At 35.7% G+C, this 23,518-nt stretch overlaps 1 protein-coding gene across 14 annotated transcripts in view; it reads right to left on the bottom strand.

The window, feature by feature from the left end:
- Positions 1-23,518, bottom strand: part of LOC105469869 (solute carrier organic anion transporter family member 1A2) — a 164,115-nt gene that overhangs the window by 68,335 nt on the left and 72,262 nt on the right. For 2 of the 14 annotated variants that reach the window (XM_011721415.3, XM_071072088.1), the window contains exon 1: positions 8,636-8,808. The exons of the other annotated variants lie outside the window; for them this stretch is intronic. The gene's annotated coding sequence lies outside the window, so the exon portion shown is untranslated. Of the gene's footprint in view, positions 1-8,635; positions 8,809-23,518 lie in introns of those variants that run through there. 14 annotated transcript variants of the gene reach the window in all.

Below are 23,518 nucleotides of genomic sequence, written 5' to 3'. Positions count from 1 at the left end.
GTTTTATTTATTCCTCTAATGAACCATGGCTAAAGGCAGGAAGCATAAAGAGCACTGATCTCAAAATATAACCTAATGAGGAGCATAAAATGATAATGTTATACATTTCCCTCAAGATTGCCTTCACCTGATCAGTAAATTTCATTCAGCTATTCAAAATATTTACCCAGTACTTCATGTTATTTTTCCATTGTTTCAAGACCTATTTTTGAAAAAAGTGTAATACGATGGAGAATTTTACTAAGTAGGCTTTTCATAGTCAGAGAAATATGCTGATATAAAACCCATTCTTCTTTCTTCCATTTTAAAGAAATTATTAAACAAGTGTATTGACATTTTACACTTTTAAAATATTTTAAGTATAAAAATTCCAAACATAAAAAATCAGTTTCCTCTTATTTTAACAAATTAAAACATATAGTAAACTCCAGTTTACAAGTATGACATAATGTCATCTATAAATTTATTTGTTAACAGGCCACATTTTTTCTCTCAACATTAATTTAACGTAAGGGGTGTATGTTACAAATTAAATAGCATGATATATAAGACAAAGAATATTGTATTCACGTTTAATATTATCAAATGTCATAAATAAGTAAATTTTATAATTATCTACAAGCATATTGATCTAAAATTAAACATTTTAGAATCATGTATATGTACAAAAAATTTTTTTCAGAATTAATATTTGTAACTAATATCTTTAGTGATTACTGAATATATGGGATGAAAGAGGAGGAGGAAGTATAAAAGATGATTCCCAGGTTTCTAACTTGGTAGTACCAGTACTTGAGATAAAAAATATAGGACAGAGAGCAGCTCTAGGGGGAAAGGTATGCTCAATTCCTAAAATGCAGAAGGCGCTCAGAAACAGAACAGGGTGATTTATTTGGGGAACTTTCAGACAGTAGCATGGTCTTTGGCAGTTGAAAGACAGGTAGATTCCACACTGCAATCCCCCGACCCAGGGATTATATCTTGAGGAAAAAGTAGGAAGATGTAGGTGGCTGAGAGAATTCTGCCGGCGTCATAGCCTATGTTATATATGCAGCAGCAGCAAGAGTTGTTTTGGAGAAAAGGTAAAACTTACAGTAAGTCGGTGTTTCTAAATTTGTAAATAAAAAGTGATACCTAGGCCAGAAACCCCAGAATCATTCCTGGACTTGAAGGTAGTTAGGTGTCACACGGCAGTTTAGCATCTAAAATAGAGTCACCTTGTCCCCACACAATGACTGTTTCCATATTTGCTAAATGAGAAGTTGACTAAGTCAATCTTTGCCAGTCTCATTTGATTTACAATGATTTTTCACACGAATGCATAATCTCTTGAAATTTTTTTTTTTTTTTTTTTTTTGAGATGGAGTCTGGCTCTGTCGCCCAGGCTGGAGTGCAGTGGCGCCATCTCGGCTCACTGCAAGCTCCGCCTCCCGGGTTCACGCCATTCTCCTGCCTCAGCCTCCCAGGTAGCTGGGACTACAGGCGCCCGCCACCACGCCCGGCTAGTTTTTTTTTTTTTCAGTATAGACGAGGTTTCACCGTGTTCGCCAGGATGGTCTCAATCTGCTGACCTCGTGATCCGCCCGTCTCGGCCTCCCAAAGTGCTGGGATTACAGGCGTGAGTCACTGCGCCCGGCCGAACATTTTATAAATTAAAAAAACACGCTTTTCCTTCTTTCTTCTGAACTCCTAATACTTTCTCAAACTTATTGTCTGCTTTCTTATCTTGTAGATCTTAGTAAATCTTTCTAAAATGAGGCACTTTTCTTGATCCACCAAGCAAACCCAGTTGGGCACACGTGTGTGTCAAACCCTGAGTGCCAAGATTTAAGCCCCAAGATTTGTGTCAAACCCTGAGTGAATTACTGAATATAGATACAGTGGGGACAAGAGGGACTTTATTTTCAATGCTAATCTGTTTAGCCCCGTGTTCAGGAATGCCTCCAAATGTCTGGTTGATGACTAACGTAACTCCTTATGTAGTAACATGCATTCACTGTAAGTTTTGCCTTTCTTTCAAAACAACCCTTCATATTGTTGTATACATAATAGACTGGGTGCCTACAGCCGCCACCTACACGTTCCTTCTGAGTACGTGTACTTTTTCCTCGAGATGTAAGCCCTGAGTGCGGGGAGTTGCAGTGTGCAGATGTACCTGTCTAGTGACTACCCACGCGCTTCTCTCTGTAAGTTCTAATGAATCATCTTATGCCTACCAACTGGATTTGTCTGCCGCCTTCTTTGGTTTCCTGGCTCTTTCGGCATTTGGGGCCACTTTGCATATACTGCCCTTTCACAGAACAGACACCGAAGTATCTCGAATCCAAATTTCATTTACTTTGTAGTGAAGAGAAAGACGCTGAGTATTTCACAACTCTTTGGAACACATGTTATTAGAAAGAACTTCAGGGCAAAAAAGGGTAGTTTTCCCAATCTTGACAGAAAAAAAAAAAAAGCCTCGTTTAAATTACCCTTACTTTGACAATCAGATTGTGAAAAGTAAACAGTTTGTTCTATGTGTATTTACTCTGGTATAGGCCAGAGATAGCCAATGTTAGTTAGAGGAGATGGTTAAAACCCTCTAAGCCTGGGCAACATGGCAAACCTGTAAATATAATAATCTCTAATAAAATATAAAATAAAACCTATAAATATAATAATCTCTAACAAAATATAAAATAAAAATATAAAATCTCTAATAAAAATACAAAACATTAGCCAGGCATGGTGGTGTGTGCTTGTAGTCCCAGCTATTCAGGAAGCTGAGGCACGAGAATCTCTTGAACCCAGGAGGCAGAGGTTGCAATGAACCAAGATCTCACCACTGTACTCTAGCCTGGGTGACAGAGTGAGACTCTGTCTCCAATAAATAAATAAATATAAAAATAAAGACTATAAGTTAGTTGTTTTGTAAAATATTCCTAAATATAAGTTTTTCTGGTGTTTATTGATTGGGTTCTGGTGACACATTTTGGATAGAAATAATATTGAAATGACATTACGCCTTCCTCAAGTGCTTGAGACAGATGATGTCACTTTGTCAAATGTTGGTGATATTAGTTTTGATGACATGGTTAAAGTATATCATCCAGTTTTCTCAGTATACATACTATTTTCTCTTCAATAATTAGTAAGAAATAAGAGTGGAGATACTTAGAGACCACATAAACATTATTTTTCTTATCAAACTTTAATCCACTAGTTTTAACATCCATTGCATATTTTCTAACCCCATTATAACCCCATGTTATATTTATTATTTGGTATTCTAGTCTAAGAAAGAGCTTCCCTTTCTGTCTTGATATTTATTTATTTCAGTGTGGACTCATGATTTTTTATTTTATTCAATGGGTTATAATCTATTACCTTGATTGTTTATATTCATGTTCAAATTTTCGAGTGGAAGCCCCTTCAAGCTGGTTTCTATATGTTCTTATTCAAGTAGAAGGCTCTTCAAACCGATTCCTATATTTTTAACATGCCCCCATAATTGTTTGAGCACTTCTATATCACTCCCAAAAATGTCCCAGGCTCACTTTTTACTTTCCCTAGAACAGCTCTCAAATCAAAATTTTCTTCAAGAAATTCTAGTTCCTTGCAGTGAAGAACAATATTTAGAAGCTAAGATAGAGAAAGAGATAGAGATATCTATACACATGTACACCCAGAAATATATGTCTATATCACCAAATATAGATAGATAATATATAGATAAGTGTATCAATATTAAAACTGGGTTTTAAACTGATATTTCCAATTCCAATTCAATATCACAGAGTACATTCTAGTCTTCTTTCTATACCTGTAACTCTCATCTCCTTCCATGAGAAACCTATTTTCCATTATTTCCAACACATTTATTTTGAACCTAGAATATAGAGAAAGTACTTTTCAGAATTGCTAACCCTTATTACTTTGAAAAACAAACCTATTAACAGGAATTCAATATTTGTTTACAGCTCTGCAGGTGAAATTAACATACAGTGAAATTGCACTAAGCTTGAGTACGGTTCATTTACTTTTGACAATTAAATACACCTGTGTAGTACACATCCCTATGAAAATGTACAGTATTTCCATTATGCCAAAAAGGTTCTTCATGGGCATCATGAAGTTATCTGGGGTCTTCTTAGTGTGGGTTTTTAGTAGTAACAAGGAGTGCTTTAACTTATTTGCAATTTTAAAAACAACAAATTGAGAATGACTAAACACACTATGCAATAATACAAAAATAAATTAACTGAGAAAAATCAGTCTTTCCTTGCTGTGGAATATGCTCACATTTTTAAAATTTTTTATTTCCATAGATTATTAGAGAGCAGGTGGTGTTTGGTTATATGAATAAGTTCTTTAGGGTGATTTGTGAGATTTTGGTGCAACCATCACCCAAGCAGTATACTCTGCACAAATTTGTAGTCTTTTAACTCTCACCTCCTTCCCACTCTCTCCCCCTGAGTCCCCAAAGTCCATTGTGTCATTCTTAAGCCTTTGCATAGTTTAGCTCCCACTTACGAGTGAGAGCATATGATGTTTGGTTTTCCGTATCTAATTGACTTCACTTAGAATAACGGCCTCCGATCTCATCCAGGTCACTGTGAATGCCATTAATTCATTCCTTTTTATGGCTCAGTAGTATTCCATCATATATATATTCCCTTCAACATAGTACTGGAGGTCCCAGCCAGAGCAATCAGACAAGAGAAAGAAATAAAGGGCATCCAAATCAGTAGAGAGAATGTCACCATTGCTGTTTGCTGATGATATGATTATTTACCTAGAAAACTCTAAAGACTTCTTCAGAAAGCTCCTAGAACTGATAAAAGAAATCAGTAAAGTTTCTGGATACAAAATTAATGTACACAAATCAGTAGCTCTTCTATACAACAAGAGCAACAAAACTGAGAATCAAATAAAGAACTCAACCCCTTTTACAATAACTACAAGAAAAAGAAACACTTAGAAGTATTTCTAACCAAGGTGGTGAAAGACCTCTAAAAGAAAAACTACAAAACACTGCTGAAAGAAATCGTAGATGGGGGCCAGGCGCGGTGGCTCAAGCCTGTAATCCCAGCACTTTGGGAGGCCGAGGCGGGTGGATCACGAGGTCAGGAGATCAAGACTATCCTGGCTAACATGGTGAAACCCCGTCTCTACTAAAAATACAAAAAACTAGCCGGGCGTGGTGGCGGGCGCCTGTAGTCTCAGCTACTTGGGAGGCTGAGGCGGGAGAATGGTGCGAAGCCGGGAGGCGGAGTTTGCAGTGAGCCGAGATCGCGCCACTGCACTCCAGCCTGGGAGACACAGCGAGACTCCGTCTCAAAAAAAAAAAAAAAGAAAAAAAAAGAAATCGTAGATGGGTAGAATTAATATTGTGAAAATGACCATACCGCCAAAAGCAATCTACAAATTCAACACAATTCTCATCAAAAGACCACCATCATTCTTCACAGAACTGGAAAAAACAATTCTGAAATTCATATGGAACCAAAAAAGAGTCTGCATAGCTGCAGCAAGAGTAAGCAAAAAAACCAAATCTGTTCATCAGGGATTTGGTTCTGTAGTTTTCTTTTTTGGTTATGTCCTCTCCTGGTTTTGGTATTAGGGCAATAGTCGCTTCACAGAATGATTTAGAGAAGATTTCCTCTTTCGCTATACTGTGGAGTAGTGGCAATAGGATTGGTACCAATTTTCTGAAAGTCTGGTAGAATTCCGCTGTGAATCCATCTGGTCCTGGACTTTTTTTGTTGGTAATTTTTATTATCACAATTTCAATCTTGTTTCTTGCTATTGGTCTGTTCAGGGTATCTAATTCTTCCTGATTTAAGCTAGGAGTTTTGGAATATACTCACAATTAATTATCAGCACTTTGTAATAGGGTTATGATTTCAATTATACAAAGGAGAATAAAATAATTAGAAATAGATAAAACCTTAGCCTGTGTAACTAAGGAAATATCTTTTCTCGGGTCCTATTTGAATTTTGTTTGTTGTGGATTGTATTAATCATCTTCCTCTGTAATTCATACTGATCTACACTAAAATATTTTTCCTCTTGAAAAAAGTTTTCAGATTCTCATGTCAAGAAGATTTTGTTTTTCTCAAATGTATTTGAATTTCAAACACAACACAATACTATGTTATCTTTACATGTATTTGTCAATAAATTCATGCCCCTTAGTTCATTAATTCAATTAAAGCTAAACCTCCAGAAGAGCTTACCACCTTTCTAATTATTAGTCAGGGGTAATAAGCATCTGTATTTGCAATTCCCTTATGATATACTCGAGTCTACCTGTTCTAAGCCCTCTTTGGGTGCTTCCTTCTGTGTTCTCTGCTACATAGCAATAGAGAAGTCTTTACGGACCTTTTTGTTGTGGCTGCCACTTTATTTGTGTTCTTCTATTTGCTTTTTTCTAGAAGTTACTTTAAAAATTGTATTCAAGCAAAAAAAAAAAAAACTTCCCACTATTTACCAGAAACATAGAGTCTAGTATAATTCCCCCTATCATTATTAAACATCCATCCTGGAGACAGCAGTTGACAGTTTTGCTGTTTAACTCTTTCTCGCTCATTAGTGAGCTGGGCTACACACATTAAAATAAATATATGTTCATGTGCATATTATTTGTATTAGGAAGGGTATGTCAGCTATGTTACAAAGTACAAAGTTTAAGAGCTATTTATGTTTTTGATCCACAAATAAAAGACCAAAGTTGACTGAATATCTGAAGAAAGTTTGAGGTAAAAGGAAATTAAGAGAATATACACGGAGTGCCTATGACATTCTCATTGAGGAAGGCAAGTTTTCCTGCAGAAAGCAAACTAGTACGGACATGCTGGAAGATTAAATAGATGAAAAAGTTAAAAATAGTCATCATAAATATTTAAATAGGAAGCTAAAGGGAAAGGAGTAAAGGAATTGGTGAATAGCATTGATTGCTACTCTGAGTCAGACTGCCTAACATGTGTTTGTAAAGAAGTCCATCAACATCATTATGTAATTTATTCCAGAAACACTCAATAGAAAAGGGAAAGGAGGAAGACAAGTAGATGTATGTGTTTACCCAGAATTATGAATTAGCAATTTTGATTTAGTCATAGATTAAGGAAGTAAAGGAATCTGTGTACAAAGTCAGTAAATATACACTTGAAATTATAGACTATAAAGTCAAGTTTGAATAGAGAAGAAAAGGAAAAACAAAGAAAGTGATATTAAAACCACAGGGAGGGTCATATGGTGAGTAATACGATACCGGTGAAAGTTGATTAATTGAAAAGATTAGAGAATCAGACAAATAAAACATTATTGTTAAAGAAAAAAACATTCAGAAGGACTTCCTGTTGGGAGATAAGAGATGGGGAGTAGTTTCTTGAGGTGACAAGGCCACAGAACAGCAACATATGTTAACTGTCGTTATAAGGTAGATGTGAGTCACTGAACTGGAAAAGTATTCAAAAGGCAATGCCAAGATTTAAATAATTTATCAGAATGGTGTGAATTTTACCCAGATGAAGCAAAAAGATTTTTTAACTGTGTAGTGCTTAAAAATGTTGTGTACATTTTATAGCTAATATTTGACAAGATTGTAGGCTTTTCTGAAATTTTAAAAAATTCCTTTGTCCAACATTTAAAAACTATCAGTACTTTTTTTCCCATCCCATGTTCCCTTTCCTGATGTACCCATTACAATAAAGAGTTCATCAAAATTTAATATTTGACAAGCGGTTAAGCGAATATGCTTCTAAAATATCTCTTAGAAGCTTAGAAAAGTGATAGTCCACACTAAGCGAAATAAAAATTCCAGAAATTCCATGGGAAATGGTAGGAGAAGGGATCAAAAAGCTCAAAAAAGTGCATGAGTAGATATATTACATAAAGTCCCAAACTCCACCATCCATCCATATTTCATAGGAAAGTTTACAGAATATTCCATTTTCCAGAGCAATTGGGAATTCACCAGTAAGCATTGTTGAGAAGCTCAGTAATGGCACCTTCTGTAGGCCAGGGATGACATTAAGAAATCCTTTTACAGAATAAGGATGTCTGATTCAACCAACTGGTATCTCTCAGTCTGTTTCATTGGCTACCCTAGAGCTGGGCACATGAACAAAATGATCATTGGAAACCATGGGGGTAATGCATGGGATCAACAGGATGAATCCTCTCAGCCAAGGCTGATACAGATACTGTCCCAGATAAAGCTGATATGGCTACTGTCCCAGATAATCATTCAATTTTCCAGGAACAGAAACCAACTATGAGTTCCCAAAATTGTACACTTAAGAAAATTAATCAGTCATTTGGTGGCAAATTTCTTACATTGGACCCCTTCCACCCTGAAAGGGGAATTTGATACATCTGTACCAGAAGATACGGTCTGTGTGAAGAAATACCTTTTCTGCTCATAGAGTCTATCTGAACCATTATCTACGTGGAGTGTTTGGTCTACATATGCAGTGCTTGGTCTACCTTCAAAACACAGGATCCTGCAAAACTTAAATTGGACCAAGGAACCTATGTTATAGCTGAAGAAGATATGGACCCATTACCATATATATTAGTCTGTTCTCACACTGCTATAAAGAACTGCCTGAGATTTGTTAAGTTATAAAGCAAAGAGGTTTAATTGACTCACAGTTCTGCGTGGCTGGAGAGGCCTCAGAAAACGTATAATCATAGTGGAAGGGGAAACAAACACATCCTTCTTCACAAGGCAGCCGGAGAGAGAGGTGCAGAGTGAAGGGAGAAGAACCCCTGAACCTCCATTGTATCTAGGAAGTAACTAACTTGCTTTCAATTATACAAGCTCATAGGTGGGAGAGACTTGCTCTGTCTCAGATGATACTTTAGACTGTGGACTTTTGAGTTAGTGATGAAATGAGTTAACACTTTGGGGAACTGATACGAAGGCATGATTGGTTTTGAAATGCAAGGACATGAGATTTGGGAGTGACTAGGGGTGGAATGATGTGGTTTGGCTGTGTCCCCATCCAAATCTCATCTTAAATTGCAGCTCCCATAATTCCCACATGCCGTGGGAGGGACCTGATGGGAGATAATTGAGTCATGGAGGTGGTTTCCCCCATACTGTTCTCATGGGAGTGAATAAGTTTCAAGAGATCTGAAATGTTATAAGGGGTTTCGCCTTTTGCTTGGCTCTCTCATTTTCTCTCTTGCCTACGGCCATGTAAGACGTGTCTGCCACCTTCCACCATGATTTTGAGGCCTCCCCAGACATTTAGAACTGTGAGTTCATTAAACCTCTTTTTCTTTATAAATTATCCAGTCTCAGGTATGTCTTTATCGGCAACATGAAAACAGACTAATACAATTTCTATGCTCATGTCTCTGCCAGTTGGGTGAAGAACAGCTGAACTAGGCTTAGCTCTGCTCAACCAGGGTAGACTCTAGACTTCTGCTTTTATTGGCGAGCTCTTGTTGAAGGCATAGGGTTTACCTGAATCATGCCCTTTCCATGAGAACTCATATACAAAAGGGTATGCTCAAATAAGTGATGCCTCTGGGCACCTTGGACTCAAACAGAAACACTCTCACTTCTTCCCACATTCTACTGGCTAAAAATATTCTCATGGCTAAGGTCAACATCAAGACAGTCTGCAAATACACTCAATCATAATGGGAAGTGCTGAAAAGTTACATTACAAAGGATCTGAGTATATGTTTTATTAAGTAAAGAGTTAAAAAATTGAAAACAATATTGCAATCTCCCATAGTCTTCCCTCTTAATCACAATTACTCACTTTTTCTCACTCACAAAATACACTCGTGACCTATATTTCAGATCTACCTCAGGTCCATAAATAGGTCCTCTTGATCCAGAATCCTATGAATTAAAAAGACAGGTTATCCTCCCCTCACATACTTAACTCTGGAAGAAGAATAAGGTAATCACATTATTGTTCCTATTCAAAAAGAGAGAAAATGTTACGTACCTAGCAGTCCCCAGTACACTGCAATTTTCAAAACTCACTGGGCAAATGTTCCTAGTCTAGATCCCAATTCTAGCTGTCTCTGAATACACTACTATCCCCCTCCAGTCAATTTTTTTCCAGAGCTACATTCTCTTTGTCTACATGACTACATTAAAAAATATGCCCTCTTTGACACCTGAGAGTCTTTATTAACCTACTTACTGTCTGTAGAAACTTGGGGACCCAACTTTTACATGTTTTACATCTCCTCAGACACTATTTCTTTAATCTAGTCTGGCAGCACATTTGGCAATACAGTGATCTCAAATAAACTTTGTTGGTTTTCTAGAAGTTCAATTACAGTCAATAACACATTCCCCAAGCTACATTCATAGTCTATTTTGAGATATGCTTCTATCTTTATAGATTTAAATGCAGACATTTGAGTATATTAGGCTTTGATGGTACTTTGATCTTAATAGCAATTCATCCAAATGAAAGATCTATAAGGCATGATCTTCATCCTTTTAGGAGTCTTTATAAAGACCATGCCTTTGCTCTGAGTTTATCCCTAAAGGGCAGTCCTTGAGTATGGTTTCCATCTTGAGGATATGCCTTAATGACTGCACCTTCATTGTGGTGAGAAACAATTTTATTTTCTAATCCCGGGTTTCTAGGTTCTCTACATTCCCTTTCAATTCTGCTTGCAAATGAACTATTTTCTAAGCATATCTCTATTTTGCAGCGTTTTATAAAATTATAGTTAGCAACAACCAGCTCACTCTATGAAATTTCTGCCTCAAGACCTCCTTGCCAATGTCACCTGTTCATTAAGTCATGATTTTGGTTGTTTGTTTTCTAAGTCATTTCAGATGAGCTGTTTGACCAAATGTTTAACCACCACATAACACGGGTCATCACTTTTCCAGCTCACATTATGGTTTCTTGTCACACTATCCCAAAATCAGTGAGATAGAATTTCATGTTTTTGTTACTAAAAATAAGCCCATTTGCAGTACCCATTTCTATATTAATCAGGTTTGGGTGCAATAACGCTGCATAATAAACAACCTCAAAAATCTTAACGGCTTTAAAACAACAAGTATTTGCACAGCTCTGTTGTTTGGCTTTGGGTCAGATATAGGCTGTGCTTAGCAGAGCCAGCCTAGATACTAGGCTTTTAGTAAGGCTTAGTTCTACTCCCATATTCCACAGAGACACACGCTACCTGATGCGTATTCTTCTCTTATGAGATCACAGGTGTACAGACAAAACAAGTAGAAACAGGCAATGCACCTTAATGCCTCATATTAGATCTTACAAAATACATTCTGACCACAACCTACAGGCCAAAGGATACCAAATGGCCTAGCTAATATCAGACTGGTCAGAGGCTTTACAAAGTCACATGGCCCTAATTGTGAAATCCATGTTTATTTCTGTACTCACTCTATGCTCCACCTACATGTATCGACCAGTTACTTTTTTCAGACTCACGCATTTACATCTTATCACGCTTTTCCCTTTTACTGGAACATGTTTCTGCTTTCTCTGCTATCTAATTCCACTTATTCTTCAAGGTCACAGCAAAAAGCATCATTCTTTGAAGTCTCTCCCATGCCTTCTTCATCTGCCTTCATTCAAATTTATATAATTTGTCGTTTTTCATTTTATCACAGTCTTTGCATTTTAAATATGTAAATACCTCTGAAGAGGTTATAATCTTTTATAAGGAAGATATGATACTTTACTTATTGTTGCCCTCCACCAAAGAGCTTTCCAACTTTCGTGCAACTTATTCAGTGAATGGGTTAAATCTGTATGAAATATTAATATCACAGCCAAAGGATGGCCAATCGGTCTGGAGCAGCCAGATTCCCTAAACTGGTCACCTTCAGTTGAGAGCAGCCACTTTCATTTACCCTGGTAGGAAATACAAATAGTTATTTTCTCTGTGTGTCACAGGAAAAGCTCCCAAGCACCTAGAAATGTGCTGCTGTGTTAGTAAATACTCAAAAAATTTTATTGAATAAATGGGAGGACAATAATATTATTTCTAAAATAAATTATTATTGTAAGCATTTGCTAAGCAAATATTCTAAGTTCAAAACATTCTTACAGGTCAGTGTCACATCTTTCCTTGGAGGTGAGGATATAAAAGTCAAATAAGCTATTGCTGGACTTCTCAATTATTATGTTAATACATATAAAAATTATAAAGAATGATAAGAAAAATTATATAAAAACAACATGTTTGAAAAAACTGAAAGAAGGAAATATTAACTAAATGTTTTGTCCTGGGATATGCAAAAGTCCACCCAATATGAATATGTCAGATGGTAATAAACACAAGTTCACCTAAGAAAAATTGCCCAATACATTTCTTCAGGTCAAGAGAAAATTATATTTTCCTAGGGCTGATGAAAGCATGGCAAGTTGAGTTATGATACAAAACTAATTTCTATGTGTCCATTTTATCTGCATCTGAATTTTAGGTAATCTGATTGCCCTTCTGACAAAGCTAGAAATCAGAAAACATGATCAAAACGTAAAGAATTGGCTGTCTCCCTGCCTTAGTTCATCTTCGTAACACTTATACAAACACAAATGAAATAGATAAAAAATATCCGGTATATCCCTTTGGTTTAGAGACCTGCCACTGGGGGTGGAGGGCATTATGAGAGAACTTTATGAATTGTCATGTTTTATTAATCCTGTCAGTTCTCCCTGTTACTTAGTCCTTGAAAGGATTCAGTTTTTTTCATCTCCTTTGCCACCACTCTAGTCCAATGTACCATCTAGTCTCACGCGGTCTCAACATTATTGAGTAAGGGGAAATAGTTCTTTCTCTTTTATTTGACTGCATACTTCTTCCCATCCTTCTTTTGTGTATTATATTTGTTTAGTAAACATGTATTATATACAGTCATGTGCCCATAATGGTAACAATGTTTTAGTCAATGAGGGACTGCATATAGGATGATGGTCCCATAAGATTATGATGGAGCTGAAAAATTCCTATTGCCTAGTGACGCAGCTGTTGTAACGTCTTAGCACAACTCATTACACATTGTTTGTGGTGATGCTGGTGTAAACAAACCTACTTCACTGCCAGTTGTATAAAAGCATAGTGCTTACAATTGTGTGCAATACTTAATACCTGGCATTAATAAGCAACTATGTTACTGGCTTATGTAACATAGCTGGAATACTATACTTTTTTATTGTTACTTTAGAGTGTACTCCTTCTACTTTTTTTTTTTTTTTTTAAGTGCAGAGTAACTGTAAAATATCCTCAGGAAGGTCCTTCGGAAGGTATTCCAGAAGAAGGCATTGTCATAGGAGGTGACAGCTCCTTGTGTGTTATTGCCCCTGAAGACTTTCTACTCCTTTCAAGATGCAGGAGCAGAAGACGTGAAATTGAGGGTCCTGACCCCATGTAGGCCTAGGCCAATATGTATTTGTGTCTTAGTTTTTAACAAAATAGTTTAAAAAGTAAAACTAAAAATTTAAAAATAGAAAAAATCTTACAGTATAAGGATATAAAGAAATATTTTTTTTGTACAGCTATATAATGTGTTTGTGTTTTAAGGTGTTATTACAAAAGAGTTTAAAAATTTAATTTAAAAGTTTAAGGAGTTAAAAGGTTACAGTAAGCTAAGGATCATTTATTATTAAAGAAAAAAATTATAAATTTAATGGTGCCTCAGTGTACAGTGTTTATAAAGTCTACAGTAGCTATAGTATTGTCCTGGGCCTTCACATTCACTCACCACTCACTCACTGACTCACCCAGAGCAACTTCCAGTCCTGCAAGCTTCATTCATGGTAAGTACCCTATACAGGTCTACCATTTTTTATCTTGTATACAGTATGTTTACTGTACTTTTTCTATTTTTAGATATGTTTACATACATAAATACCATTGTGTTACAATTGCCTACAGTATTCAGTACAGTAATATGCTGTACAGGTTTGTAGCGTAGGAGCAATAGGCCATACCATATTAGCCCAGGTGTGTAGAAGGCTATACCATGTAGGTTTGTGTAAGCACACTATGATGTTCACACAACAACAAAATCACCTAATGACAAATTTCTCAGAATGTATCTCTATCATTCAGCAACACATGACTGTACAGAACATACAAAGAATACTTTTCTAAATGCGTGGGGGATAGATAGATACCTTTGGAAGACATGATTTCTATTTATATAAGCTGATTCTATTATCAATAAAACCTATAAAAGTACGTACTTTAGAAGTTTGCTCTGAGAATCAAATGAGTTAATGTGTGCAGAGATCATAGTATTGTGCCAGACACATAGAAAGTGCTCAGTAAATACTACTTTTATTAATGGAGAAAAATATCAAATTTGACATAGGAAATCAAAGAAGGTTTCAAGAATCAGACAGCACTCAGGCTGAACTTGAATGCAGAAATTAAACAAAGAGAGGAAACAAGGCATTCCAGACAGGAGAGTGAGACAGCAAAGGTCTAGCACAAAATAAGCAGACTTCCTTTAAACACAGCATTTTCCCCCCGAGCCTACAGGAGACAGAATTAAATCCTTAAGGTCAGCAATTGATCATGAAAGAGACATAATGCTTAATGACTTCTTCTCTTGGGCCTCTATTACTCTCTCTTATGCTTCTTTTTCTAACCTAGTATTTTCTCTGTGTGTAAAAGACAGGAACGGATTAGATGATTACATTATTTTCCAGATGGGGAACCTGAGATCATAATCATGAAGAGATTAGACTAAGATCACATACTGGATATTTGCAGCAGCAAGCATCACCTGCCAATTCCCAAAGCAGATCTCTTGCCTGTGCTTTCAGTCTCTCCCCAGCTCTGTTCTCCAGAACCACCAACATACTCACACATGTGTGTACACACACATACATCTGCACACTCACACAAACATTTTATTTTCCATCACTTTACAGCTCAACAAATGACCATTCTAACGTGAAAACCTACAAGGAATGACTCATTTTTGTGTAGATTATCCCAAAGGAGTAAATGGTTTCAGGCCAGATAGAAGAAGAGTGACCCTGTAGCCTACTGTTGGGGGCATGTTTTAGAGAAGGTGGAATGCGAAGAATTCCTTTATGTAAATCAATGGTGGCTAATGCTATTGTGTATGAAGGAGAAATCAGAGTTGATAAAAATCCAGTCTCCATCCCAAAATGAGGAATAAGTCAGGCATCTTTGCTTAGTTATAGAGAAAGCTGGATAAAAATTAAAATTTAAAAACTCTGAACTATTCATACCAGCAGTCTCTGCCTTAAGTTAGTAAATAGTAGTCAATCTTGCTTTTAACTTGGTGCTGCATAGAATTGACATCAGTATCCAAAATAGTCAAAGTATTATCCCAAATTATTAAAGCAATTTTTAAAGCAGCTCCCTTAATGATATGGTCACTTAGCATAGGTAAACATGTGGTAAGATACGAGTTGAAGCCCTTTTAAGTTCATCTAATCTGAATTGCTTACAAATTAGCTATGTTACAGAAAGGGTTTTGATTAACAAAATTTAAACACACACAATGTGGTGCAGGTTGACTGCAGCTCAAAGATTTTTTTTTCTTGAGTTTTTCACAAAAGGTCATTAATGATGATTCATTAATCACTGTTTTTGTAACTAGATAGCATTTTACTTTCATTATACACCAGGCCATAATTCTGAAAGTATGGAAATATGCCTATCTTCAAATTCATCAGACAACGGCCAAAAGATTCTTGGTTAGACATAAGAATAACTAATAGATGTAATTTACTCATAGACTTTTTGTTTGAGATATCATTGGCCCTGCCAAGATATAGAAAATAAATTAAGCATCTCTTGGTGGTCTACTAACTCTTTCCTTTTTTCTCGGCCACAGTAAGTTGTTGCCTACGCAATGGGATTTTAAGTAAACTAACTCCAAAACATCACCTTCAAAAGGCTGCAGATACCTGCACTCCCCTGTAAAAAGGCTTTGAAGAATTCCTGTTAAAAATACACCTTCATAACGCAGAGAGTTCCAGAGGGGTAGACCACGTAAGATCCTATAGGCAACGGAAGAATTCTGCTGTTATTCCAAAGGAGAACAAAAATCACTGTTTTCCTGCTTTTATTACAAAAGACAATGAAAATCACTGTCAAGTTTGAACAGAGGAGTGATATTTTCTGACACGCTTTTAAAACTCATCACTCTGACTGTTGTGCCAAGAACAGGATGATTATTATTTTTGAAGCCGGGTGGTGTGTTCAGAGGCATTTACCACAGTCTTCTTTCTACTTTTGTGTATATTTGAAATTTGCCACAATAAAAAAATATTAAAAATTTAAAAAATACACCTTCATATGTAAAAGAGGCTTAATAAATATTTGTAGAATGACTGTTATTGTATTAGTCACTATGAGATTACCTTATACATGGTAAGTTACTTGGTCAACAGATACAGTTGATAGTTCGTAAAGTTACATCATGTGCCTCTAATCAGGCTAAAACCCCTAGATATAGTGTGAGAAACTCATATAACACACATGTGCACATACAGACCTTCCTGATGTATTCCTGTCACCTTGAGAGCATCATATTGTCCTTGTCATTTATTTTTCTCTCCTTAAACTATATGAGAAATGACAGACTCAATCAAAGACCATTATGCAAACATCTTTGTCAACCCCATTTTCTCTTCTTCCTTTATTTTAGCACCTCAGACATATCCCTTGAGTACCTCATTTTGCTACTTTTCAGCATGACATCAGCTAACCAAAGAATGTTCTGATTAAAGGATAACTAATCCTCATCCTCCTTTCCAGGAAAAAAAAAAAAAAGTATGTTTATAAAACACAGGAGAAGACTCTCCCCTTGCTTACCTCATGCAAAGGTAAAATGTTAATAATGGACATTTGCATTGGAATGGAAATAGGGCAGAGCAGAACAAAATTTTGCAATACCTCTCAAATCACATCCATTAGATGGACACCTACTGTGTCTATCCTCAAGACCTGCTGTTTTGCAGAAAGTATGAAGAATGCCTACTAATGGCTGAAGAAAGGCAAAGGAATCATATGGGTCCAACATATTCCTTTTGCCAGATAAATAGTGTCCTTTAAATATGATAAAATTACTGATGAGCAGTAAAAACTGGAACTTTCACAAATGAATTCATGAATCTTCAAAAATTAGATAAATCTTGTTTACTAAGTGAACATTTGCATGCAGCATTGATGCTAGAGGTACATTAAGCAACTTTATGAGCTATCAATTGTATCTATTAAAAAACTATATTTCCTGCCTTTCAGGAACTTCTAGAATGAGAGAATCATAAAATTTTAGCATAGTAAGAAGCTGAGAGACAATATAATCCAAGCAATAGCCTTCTCCCCTTAATCCACCACACCATAAACCCATATGTTTCTGATACTCGACTTCATGGAGGCCTAAGTTATAGTAATTCACCTGACTCACTTTCCATAGTGTTCCATGCCTTGGTTCTATTCTAGTTGCCAGAAAGCTAATCAAATTAATAAATTCATGACAATAGATTACCACTTCTTAATTTTGAATTTGTTATGCCCCTCCCAGTTAGATATATATTTTAATAGGGGCCTTTTGTTAGTTTTTTTAATTAAGGGGACTGGCTCACATATTAGAAATTTTAGCATACTCAAAGCCAAAGAGGCAAATATATGTAGTCATGGAGACCTTTTAAGACTCTTCATATAATGCTGTGAATTTCTTATCTGAATAAATATAGCAGAAAACTATATGCATAAGAGAGAGACAAGAGAAAGGAAACATGCAAATTAAAGGCCTGCTCTACGCAATGTTAACAATGCATTTGATTCATCAAGTTACATACAAATGAGATTTAAAAAAAAGAAGAGGTAACAGTTTGGGGTTTTAGATTTAGAATGGGTTTTTTTCTTTACATTGAATTCAAATGTTAGTACCCTAGTCCTATTTCTTAAATAACTAATTGCAATACTGCTTCTACTTCTTCTTGATAAAATCACTGTTAATAATAAAGATTCTTTCTCCAAAATCTCCTATTCCATATTTATATAAATCCAAGGAGAGAGTTTATTCATATAAACTCCATAGGAAAGAGTGGGTAAATGTTACTTTTCATTATATAAAAATACTAAAAGCCATAATAACACAATAAAAGAAGCAGGTTAATTTTTAATTTTCAAGCATTGGAAGGCTTTGTTTTGATTTTGATCTCTTTTCGTTTCCTACTTGGTTTAGCTAAGTAAAATTGCAGAATTTTTTTACGCTTCTGACATTTATGGTGCAAATTCAGTTCATTCTTCATGTAAATCTCAGAAAATAAGGGCTAAATACATGTGAAAGCAGCATGTTCAGATGGAATCTGCTTCCTCCTTGCAGTAGACAGTAAATCATTATAAATCTGCGACTCAATTCTTATGATGTAAGCATAGTAGTCTTGAACTAAGAATGGTCTAGACTATTCTAAAATGTTAGAACCAGAGAAAGAGTGATGAGTTCATTGGCATGCAGGGCCACATCTTTTTTTTTCCTTTGGGCAAAGACAATAACTCTGCTCATTCATTTTAGATAAATAACAAATCCCCAAAATATCAAATCATTATCAGTTGTAGGAATAGATTTATACTATCTTGTTGAAAATAATAATTGATTTTAAGTTAGTTTTTATTACATCATCATAGAAGCCAAGTTGGCAAGGCTGAATGAAAGCTATGAAACTAAAGTGTATTTTTTCCATTTTAAGTCTTGAAAAACAATCACAAACTATGCTTTCTTAAGTAAATAAATTAATAACAGAATTAAACCCGAGGTCAGTTACAACATCAATTTACAATTCACCAAGTGACAAACTTGCCACATTGGCCAAATTTGCAAATTTACTAAAATTTGGTATAAGAAATATTATCTTTAAATATACACATTTTCATTAAATGTATTTTTTAAATAATGTTCAGTTTGCCAAAAGCTGGGTCCTAGGCTTATTACTTTTTTGTGAATATTTTTAACAAATACATAGACTATATAACGTGTATATATCTTAATAGAGTTGAGTGTAAATATGTTAATAAAGAGCACATTCCAGTAAAGCAGTTCTACAAACATAATCAAGAAGAATAAATTAATGAATATATTCTTAATGTGAAAAATATACTCATAAACAGTACAATTAGGAAGAATGCATTTATAAACAATATATTCATGCTGAATATGTTCTTTAGTAGATTATTAAATATATTTTTAAAAATCATATTCATTTAATATAGTAAATAACATATGTTTAAGAGAAACCATATACAAAATCACTCAATATGATCATGCAGATTAATCCGTAAAACAATATTCTTGGTAAACTAGTAAATTTACTTAATTCACTATTCCAGAGGTGGCTTTCAGTGTCTTGATCTTTGAAGAATTCACCCACCTCTGTAGAACTGTTGGTGAGAGAGCCGTGCTGAAGCACAAACATGGATGTATTTTTACTGAGCACAGGATACAGATCCATGATGGATTCTTGTGTTCAGAAAAATGTCCATTGGTAGTGTGTACGGTTCAAATCAAGCCATAATTGTGAACTATGTGACTTTATTTTTAGAAGATACGGTCACAAAAAGAAAACATATGTGGAACAATGACTAGGAAAATGACTTTCACCCTTGCTTCATCAAAAGCCACTGGCATAGCCACCTTCCCAGCAATGGTAAGGACCTAGTTACAGATTCCCAAGTGATTTTCCTTTCATTGGAGTTTGACATGTTGTGTGACCCAACCTCCAACATCATCAAATACCACATATCTTGAATTTGCAGACTTAACTGAGACTGTCTGCTCTACTCCCCCATAAAAGTAACATTCACACTTCTCATGTACTTCATTTGGAAACAAGATGGATTACAAGCCATACATATACCACTGGTGCCATTAATAGTAGGCTCATTTGTATTTAACAGTAATTTCCCATGAAAATCCACCTACACAAAGAAGAACATTTCCTTAACTCCTTGTGGAAAGCTCTTAGCAACATGACTGAGTCTATGTTCGGAATTGTTTCAAACATCAAAAAAAAAAAAAAAAAAAAGCTACTATTGATAGCCCATCTGTCAAGACTGCATTGTTTTGTAAGATGAAGTGTGTTTTAACATACAGAGGACATTCTTTTGATAAACTGAATCAAAAAGAAACTTACTATTTAAAGTGAAACAACTTTAAAGAAAACTTGCTGAGAAAAATTAGAAAAAAAAATTTAATTTCTACTTTCTTCCATACCCCAAAGGAAATTCCAAAAAAGTTCTGGACAAAAAATATTGTAACTATTTATAGGCTGTGATGGAAGCTTATTTATAAGCCTTTCTAAACACAAAAGCAGAGGCAGAATGCCTATATCAAAAAGTTAAAATTTAGAGAAACAACAACAAAGAATATAAAATAAATTCTATTAATAGTAAATTAAGAATCTGGGGGCCAGGGGCGGTGGCTCATGCCTGTAATCCCGGCACTTTGGGAGGCCAAGGGGGGCGTGGATCACCTGAGGTCAGGAGTTCAACACCATCCTGGCCAACATGGTGAAACCCCCTCTCTACCAAAAATACAAAAATTAGCCAGGCATGGTGGCACGCATCTGTAATCCCAGTTACTCAAGCGGCTGAGACAGGAGAATTGCTTGAATCTGGGAAGTGGAGGTTGCAGTGAGCCGAGATCATGTCACTGCACTCCAGCCTGGGTGAAAGAGCAATACTCCGTCTCAAAAAAAAAAAAAGACGAAAGAAAGAAAGAAAGAAAGAAAGAAAGAAAGAAAGAAAGAAAGAAAGAAAGAAAGAAAGAAAGAAAGAAAGAAAGAAAGAAAGAAAGAAAGAAAGAAAGAAAGAAAGAAAGAAAGAAAGAAAGAAAGAAAGAAAGAGAAAGAGAAAGAAAGAAGGAAGGAAGGAAGGAAGGAAGGAAGGAAGGAAGGAAGGAAGGAAGGAAGGAAGGAAGGAAGGAAGGAAGGAAGGAAGGAAGGAAGGAAAGAAAGAAGAGAAGAAAGAAAGAAAGAAAGAAAGAAAGAAAGAAAGAAAGAAAGAAAGAAAGAAAGAAAGAAAGAAAGAAAGAAAGAAAGAAGAAACTGGGGAAAACGGAATCATATAGAACAAATTTAAGAGCATCATATAAACAGCACTTATATATCAAAAAGTAAAAGATACCACCAATTGAAATATGGACAAAAAATAGAAACAGATGTACAAAGAATAAATGGCAAACCAATTAATGTATTTTAAAACAATAAACTTCAAAGAACTTTTAATAGAAATGCTTGTAATTGCCATCTTTAATTCTTCAACTCATTACTCAACACCTGCGGCTTCTAGCCAAACCACTGTGCTATGCTTTCTGTATCAGGAAGTCCAATGAACTTTAGTGTTGCTAAATTCAACATCCACCTTTTAGTCTTTCTTTTTTTCCATCTCTTAGGAATAGCGGACAATGAGGACCATTCCCTTTTTTAAAAAATTTTTATGAGTACATAGTAGGTGTATATGTTTATGGGGTACATAAGAAGGGGTACAGGCATGTAACCTAAAATAAGCACATCATGAAGAATGGGGTATCCATCCCCTCAAGCATTTAACCCTTGAGTTGCAAACCATCCAGTTACACTCATTATTTTAAAATGTATGGTTAAGTCATTTTTGACTATAGTCACCCTGTTCTACTATCAAATAGTGTGTCTTATTTATTCTGTCTATTTTTGTAACCATTAACCATCCTCACCTCTCCCTCACAGCCGCCCACTACACTTCCCAGCCTCTAGTAGCCATCATTCTACTATCTATGTCCATGAGTTCTACTGTTTTGATTTTTAGATCCCACAAATAAGTGGGAGAACATGTGATGTCTGTCATTCTGTGACTGGCTTATTTCACTTAACATAATGATCTTCAGTTCCATTCATGTTGTTGCAAATGACTGGATCTCATTCTTTTTTTACTCACTTTTTTAAAAAGTCTTCTCTTCCCTTGGCTTCTATGACACCACATTCTGTATCATCCTCACCCTCATTTTACATTGCACTTTGAGCCATTTATCAACCACAAGGAATCAAAGCCAGAAATCATCTCTATCATTTAAATTTAATATCTATTCAGTTCAGCCACTTGTTATTAATAGTCATACTATCTTCCATGGAGCACAGTGGATTTTTAGGGCAGTGCAGCTACTCCAAATAATGTAACAGTGCACACATGTCATTATACATTTGTCCAAACCCACAGACTATATAACACCAAAATGAACAACTTATGTAAACTAAGGCCTTTGGGTGGTAATGATGGGTCAGTGTGGGTTCACCAGTTATAATAAATGTACTACTCTGGTAGAGGATGTTAATGGAGGAGCATATACAGTTGTAGGGGTAGGAGGCATATGGAAAATCTGTGTACCTCCAGTCTATTTGATGTAAACCTAAAATTCCTGTAAAAATTAAGATATATTTTTAAAAAGGGGAGGAGAGAGGATCTGTTCCTTTCCAGATGGTGAGGCAACAATATTTGTATTACAAGAGTCACCTCTGGCCTTGTTTTCAGCCATGTAGAGGAAGTCAGTCTGAGATCATTAGTTTGAGATATAACGAGAAGGATAGAAAAAAGAAGAATAAGAGAAGAGAACAGGAAAGTTGGGGAGGGGTAAAGATAGAGAGACTATTAAGAGCATTCGATTCCTTGGTTTCTATTCTGCTGAGAGGCCCAGATGAAACTTTTACTTTTCATGTTTGGGTTATAAGAATCAACAAATTCTCCATTTTGCTTCAGTGGCTTGAGTTAAATTTCTGTCACTTGCAATCAGAGTTCTAAATAATACACACTGCAAGCCATTGTGGTCGACACTGTTGCCTTCCATCTGGGCTCCCCACATGTATCCTTGCTTTCTTGTACTCAATTCTCAAACTTCAATCAGAATTATTTTCTTAAAAATGAAACATCTAACCTTCAAAATAAAGTCCTCAATCTTAACATACCTTCCAAGGCCTTATGGGATCTGACACCTAACTACCTCTCGGGCCTCATTTTGACTCATTCTGTTATACTCCATGCACTAACCAAACTGTTTTCTTCAGTTTCTCCAGCATCGGCCAGTCAGGAAAGATTTTACTTCTGTGGCTCCCTGCATTGCCTTCCTTTCCCACCTTGGCTAACTTCGATTCACCCGTAAGTGCCACTTTAGGAGGCCTAATCAAACACCCTGAACCTAGAACATAACCTTCAGTGCTCTTCATCATCACACCTTTAATTGCTACTTGTTTAAAGTTGTTAGACTTTAAGTTCCATCAAAGTAGAAACTTGATCTGCCTTGCTCACCTCTGAATCACTTCCCCTTCCCAATATTCAATGACTGGAACAGAGGAGATGCACATTAGTATTTGCTGAATTGAAAATAAATTTTGAAATACAAATTAGTTGCCATTTTCCAATTATCAAATTGTCAAAGGGTTCTTTCTTATGATAGGTAACATTGGTAGAGATATTTCACTTGTTGATGATGAAAGTATAAATATTTCAGTGGCAATTAAGTAGTAAGTATAAAATCTTAAAAAATGTATAAAATCTT

The sequence above is a fragment of the Macaca nemestrina genome, chromosome 10 (assembly GCF_043159975.1).
Source record: "Macaca nemestrina isolate mMacNem1 chromosome 10, mMacNem.hap1, whole genome shotgun sequence".
NCBI classification, from domain to species: Eukaryota; Metazoa; Chordata; class Mammalia; order Primates; family Cercopithecidae; genus Macaca; species Macaca nemestrina.
Note: the sequence above shows the minus strand (reverse complement) of the source record. Positions and strands in the feature narration are given on the sequence as shown.